Source organism: Homarus americanus, unplaced genomic scaffold (assembly GCF_018991925.1).
Source record: "Homarus americanus isolate GMGI-L3 unplaced genomic scaffold, GMGI_Hamer_2.0 scaffold32583, whole genome shotgun sequence".
NCBI lineage: Eukaryota > Metazoa > Arthropoda > Malacostraca > Decapoda > Nephropidae > Homarus > Homarus americanus.
The window spans coordinates 22,963,412-22,970,406 of record NW_024713129.1 but is presented as its reverse complement, the minus strand read 5'-3'; positions in this window follow the sequence as shown (position 1 = coordinate 22,970,406).

The window sequence follows — 6,995 nt, the reverse complement described above, 5'->3', positions numbered from 1 at the left end:
GCCGACACCCCAAACTCCACTTTTTCCGTACCTTGTAGTAAAAATAACATCTTAATATTATGATGGTATGCACACACAATTAATAATTAAGAGAAATATCAATAATATTAGGTTTTTTAACACTTACGTTAGTAGAAAAGCTGGGTCGGCACGTGGATGGCGGCTGGTTCCGAGGCAGAGGGCAGATTAGTTGTCCTCCGGTGAATCACTTTCACTACTCGCAGAGGTTTGCAGGTCCTCCCAGACAAACCTCCCAAAGTCCATATCCTCACTGTCAATATCACTATCACTGACTTGGGCTGGCTGTGGTTGTGGTGGGTTGCAGGCGAAGAAGTCCTCAATACTACGTTGACGACTAGCGTTGATGTTGTCGAGATAGATGTGGATATACGGCTCCATAACTTTCGTCAGATGGTTATTAGACACTTCATACCGATGCTTGTCTGGGTCATTGTCATGGATGAGCTTAAGTTTCTCCCCCAACTCGATTTCCTTCACATTATCATGGCTTGGTCCAGGTAATTCAATGTTTTTTCTCTGGTGGTGGGGGTCCTGCGGAAGCCATTGTGAGTTGTGAGGGGAATAGCGGGCACAAGAGAGAACTGTATACGCGGACTGAGAACAATGAGACAGGCCCTGCTAGGTCAGCGACGTCTACCCTCTGGTGGCAGGGCACGTCATGTTACATTAGACCAATCACAGCTAACGGCCGAGGGAATGCGTGGGTGGTAAGGATGCGTTGCCCAATCACAGTCCGATACGTCATATGACGTCAGCGATAACGTAAAAGCGGCCTAATGCTCACCACTCACCTTGCCGCTTCCCGCGTATGGTCAGGAATGGACCGCGTGGGTAAAAAATGGCACGACGGTCTGGACCTCTCCAGCCGCTCGCCGCGTAAATGACCAAATTTACTGCGTAATTAAAGCATTTTCATTTTGGCAAGGCACCGCGTAAATGATCAAATGCGTAAACAAAAGCCGCGTAAATGCAGACTATACTGTACATGATATTGATAATAAAAATATTAACATAACTGAGTTTTAGATAAATTACTAAACACCTTAAATTGATGTGATCCCTCATTATCAGTTATTTCTTCTAATTTCTCGTAAAATTCTACTATCCCACAACTATCATATTTATACAATGCTTCAGCAGATCTGTCTGCACTTAGTCCATAAACCTAATGACCCTTTCTTGGGCTTCATCACATTTATTTGCATACTGTAGTACTGTACAGTAGATAATTGTGATTTATTGATGTGTCAACACTCATCTGGCCTTTACAGTATTTATAAAATAAATTAATATGACACTATAAAATTATGTTTAGTAATACAGGCAGTCCCCAACTTACAACAGGGATACGGGTATGTTCCAAGCCACTGATCGTAAGTCGATTTGTTTTTAACTCAGAACAGTGTTAATTCCTTAGTTTAGGTTAAGTTAAAGCACAACCCTGCCCATACAAAACAAGAATAATATCCCATACATAACAATTAATGTAAATACTCTAAGTAAAGTGATGTTAATCGATATGGAATAATGAAAGTAATGTAAAAAGTACGATTTTATTTACTAATTTTTGCGATGACTGTATTAGGATCCCGTTCATAAGTGTGGGTGTTTGTAAGTGGGACGGTCGTAACACGGGGACTGCCTGTATTTATCATAATTTTGGCAACTAATATATAAAGTAGCATTTTTTGTATAATTTGATAAATTAAACCTCAAACATTATCAGCAAATACAGGAAAGCCTCCGATAACAACGATTCATATTTAAAACCCTGGTTAATTTAGGACCCAATTCAGTTTACACCATTATTTTATTCATATTTATGACAAAAATGGAATAAGAAATAAAATAAAATTACATTTTCATATAAATAATAAATAAATCCTGATATGTATTAAAAAAAAACACGCCTTGTGCATGGAGGCTGCTGGGCTTGTGAAAGGTGACGTCAGCATCACTAGTATGAAGGGCCAATTGCAAGATCAGCCGTCGTAATACAATGGAGTAAAAATTTTGTGATTTTTCAAGATGGGCCATGGTGGTACCCGACCGTCGTTAGTTGTTACTACGTCATTGTAGTGTAGTCAGGTGTACCAACTGGCGGAAGACTTGGGAGTTGGTATGCTTGCACCCTCAAAACGTTCCAAGTGGCACGAAACGTTTACTCTTGCTACACGATTTACAAGTATAAAAAACTTGAATCCCAAGCTAAGGTGCACCTCATTTTCCTATTTTCTTGGATTATAAGCCAATTCTGGAAATGAAATATGATCATTTACAGTGAATATAGGTAAATAAAACCTGTGACAACCATAAAAACATAGGAATAGAGTGAAATATCTGTTCCTTTCTTCTTTATCCTTATTAAATCTAACAATAAAGTTATAAGTTTTTCATGAACTTGGGGTTGGGTGAGTGTAATAAAGAGAACTATGGCTTGTTCTGTGGATGAAGTCAGTAGAATATAACAAAGTACAGTATTAGGTATTATAATTTTGCTGTGACAGTGATGAACTCACTGTACAGATGGATTGGGATAAAATCTTGAAGAATATCACCATAACTGTTAGCTTTCTATCAAGCAGGAAATTATCTTTGTACCAAAAATTTTTACTTTCATATTATACAAGTATAAAGATCAGTTATCTACAAGATATGAAAACTTGAGATAATGTTTCCTACTTGTCTCCACCTGATTATAGAAATGTAATAAATACCCTTTCAAAAAAAGCAAGACATGAACACTTTCCCAATGTCAGGAGTAAAAATGTATACAATATGCTAATGACATGGACTAAACCAGCAGTTGGAGAAAGTATCTGCTGTTTAAATGGTCTTTTATTTGGAAAAATATTCCATGTAAATACTGTATATGGATCCTCACCAGAGAGCCTTCATATAGTTAGTGTGCAGACATTTGTTTACAAGGCACATACTCAACTGTTATGGAAATGAAGATGTGTTAGGTTAGGTTAGATTAGGTTCATCTTGTGAGCAAATGTCATGGAACCCATATACAGTAGGTATATTCATGAAATTCTACCAACTAATCAGAGACTAATAATGTTAAACAGAACAAGATGATAATTAAATGGTTTAAAAATATCCCCAATACAGTCTGCAATGTTAATTGCAAATTATTCCTGCATTTTTTAATGTTTAATATAAACTAATAATAATAAGGATAAGAATACAGCGAAAATGCTTATGTCAGAATATAGCCCTTATTAAAAGCAGGATATGTTAATATATGGATGATCAAGAATGTATTTTAAAAGAAAAATCATCCACAAATTTCACAAATACTGTATATTAATACGTAATATCCACGTATGTATGCAGAGTGTAAAATGAAGAAAATAAAAATAATTAAGGCATACAGTATGTTATGATTTCTCCAAGGCATATTTTCAGAAAATTGCAGAAACTGCATTTTTTCTGGTCTATTTGGGGATTTTACGGAAAGTCTCCAAATTTTTCTGTTCCGAGTCTGGGAACCAATTCCGTGGTTAGGCTAGGTAGCAAATTCCAAAATCTTCCCTGGACCCGGAAAAATTCCCCATCAATCATGATACCAAGATTTATTTCTTCAGTATTGGTGAAAGGTGAATAGTCAGCTGTATCTCCACCTGTAAGTGAAAATTAAGTCATTAATATTGTGTTAGTTAAATTTGCAAATTCTGAAACAACTTTATTTATGATGGTTAATATTTATAAGTTTCCAACATCTACATATTGTGGGTAATTTTGTCTGTTAAAAAAAATAATAAAAAAATTCCAATGGAAACTCAGATATGTTTGGTTTGATATGCAATGCACACTCAAAAAATTGATTGTTCTTTTCTAATGTAAATTGTTATGGTGACTCCAAAACTTTGATCCCTTTTTTTGGAGAAATTCATAGAACAAAAATTATAAGCCCTTTAAAATTTTAATGATCTACATCAAAATGTTAACCTAACCTACCTAACTTAACCTAACTGTAAACTGACTTAACTATCATAAAATAAAGTGTACTGTCTTTCATATTTTAAAGGTTGGATTAAGGACAAATTCATTTAGGTTAATTTCTGGTTACAGTTAATTAGTCAAGTCTGACATATTTCTGTTGTAATCATTAGAATGTATACAGTACAGTATCACATTTGTTGAAGATTCATAATTTCATTATCTTTGAATATCCAAGAATTGTAATAATAAACCAATTAAAGGTAAAGGGAGTCATACCTGTGATTACTTTCTACAATTATTACATCTAGCTATAATTGAGTGGAGCAGCAAGGTGGGTTAGGTAAGATAAAAGGAGTTTAAAGATGAAATTGTAGTACAGTCTCTCCTCAACTTACAACGGGGTTCCGTCCCGACGATCAGGTCATAAGTCGAGGAAAGACTGTACGTAATACCCGAAATATTGTTATTAAATATTATCATCAATGACTTCTTTTGGTATTAAACAATACATTTTGGTGCTAATTTTTTCCTCTTCCATAAAGTAGCTTTAGTGTACAGGGTGAAACATCTCTCATGGAGTGATTGTCATTTGAACTTTACGGAGTATGAATTTGTAAAAAAAACAAAACTAATGATTTTGATCTATGGAGGATACAGGCCTGAGTCACCCTTACAGCGTTTAGGATGTTGCAAACTGCCATAAAGCACGAAGGCTCTTGCTGGTATTGCCCTGACTGTGTAGTCAAGGTGAATGAGGCGATTGCAAGCCATAGGGGAACGAGTTTCCTAGGGACGAAAATAGATGAAGCTGGAACCTTGCTGGTTGCCAAACCAGAACAAGTTGGGAAAGAGATCCTTGCTAAGACTGAGGAAGTAGCCGACAGAATGGAGGTGGTTGCTAAGAGGAGTTATGCTGACGTATTAGCTGGGCCACGTGAGGGGGCGGAGAGTAATGCAGGATCAGAACAGGTTCTACAGCAGCTAGGGACTCTAAAGAAGTGTGTCGAAGAAATGAAAATTAACGGACCTACTGTTAGGGGAGAGGAGGAACAACGGGAACGTCTCCAGCGCAGGAACAATGTAATAGTTTTTGGAGTCCCTGAGAGCCAGGCGGAGGGAACTGAGAGTGAGATAACACACGATAAGAAGCAGTTTAAAAATATTTGTACTGTACAGAGGTTCTGAAGATGCCATCAACCCCTCAAGCTGTGAGGAGGCTGGGACAAAGGCAGGGGGACAAGCCTCACCCCCTCAGGATCACACTAGTGAGTGAGGAGGAGAAATGGGAGGTTATTCGGCAGGCAAAAAACTTAGCAATGAGCGAGGCATTTCGGAGTGTATTCATTCACCCAGATCGCATGGTAATGTAGAGGGAACAGCACAGGAAGATCCTGCAGGGCTTGAAGCAGAAGAGGGAGGTTGTATTCAGGTAGAGAGTGGTGGAAGCAAGTGTGCCGACACAGCGACGGGACAGCAGCACACCCTCCACCCGCTCTACCCCCCGCCCGGGAGGTGGCACCAGCTCCGCCTATCAGCCGGGAGGAGGAGAGCGCCTTGTAAACAATGAAATTTCTAACCACACCCTGCAAAATACAGTGTACTTAGCAATTGTTGCAGCTTCTGAGAATGGGAAGAGGGCGGGGTTACTACTAAGAGCAGAGACGTTACCGAGAACAAATTCTGGCTTGAATGTCATGTACACTAATACTGACACGTTTCTTGATAAGAGAGAGGAGTTTGAAACACAACTAAGAGTACACCAACCAGATATTGTAGGTGTTGTAGAACTGTTGTACAAGAACAGGAGAATCAACCCAGAGGAATGAGAGTTCAGTATTGCTGGATATGACTCATTTACGAACCTTTCTCAAGAAACTTGCAAGAGGGGTGAGGTTATCTACGCTAGGCAAGACCTTAGAGCCAGCCAGGCGAGGGTACAGGGAGAGGTTGTTTTTGAAGAGTCCTAGCGGTGTAAAATTAAACTAAAGGGAAGGGAGTTACTTATTGTCAGGCGTATCTACAGATCCCCAAACTGTGGCCCATTAAATCAAAGGAACTTAAGAGCCTTAATAGACAATGCAGTGATGCTCAACCCTAGCCACCACCTTATCATGGGGGACTTCAACTATGGCGACATCGACTGGAGAAACGAGTTCACCCCAGATGACTTGAATAACCCTGCAACTCTTTTTGTAGAAACTCTGAGAGATAATTTTCTGTTCCAACATGTTAGAGACCCGACACATTACAGAGGGGAGCAAACACCCAAGCCACTAGACCTCATCATAACAAACGAGCAGGGTATGGTGGCCAAACTGGAGCACCTTGCCCCAGTTGGCACCAGTCACCATATAGTGTTGTCATTCAGATTTAACTGTTACCTAGTTCAAAATAAGGCCAGGCCAAGGTGCAAATATTACAAGGGAAATTACAATGGGATGAGGGGTATTCACTGGCCTGACTTATTAAGGTACAAGAACGCAGACACTACGCTGAATATCATAACTAGTAAAGTGACCCATTTGATAGATAAATATATACCCAAGACCAAACCCAGTGCCTCTGGGAATACGAGTGGATCCCTACACATGAACCATGTGGCGGTCGACAAGGTTAAGAAGAAAACCCAGAAATTCAAGATGTGGGTTGGATCAAACGATGAGCAGTACAGGAGGATGTATACAAGAGCCAGAAACCAAGCAAAGATAGAAAGTAGAAGGGCTGAAAAGGAATTCCAGAGGCTGGTTGCAAGCGAGGTCAAGTCAAACCCAAAGGCGTTTCACCGCTATGCAAAGTCGAAATTAAAAATGCACGTAGGAGTATCAGACCTAAGGCTTGAAGGTGGTAGTTATGCAGATTCTGACCAGGATAAAGCTGAGGCATGCACAGCTTCTTTTCCTTGGTGTTCACAAGAGAGGATGCAATTATCCTTCTTGCGTTTGAGGACAGACGGTTTGACTGGGCACTGACCAACATTGTGTTCACAGAAGAGGGTATTAGAAATAAACTGTCAAAGCTAAAGA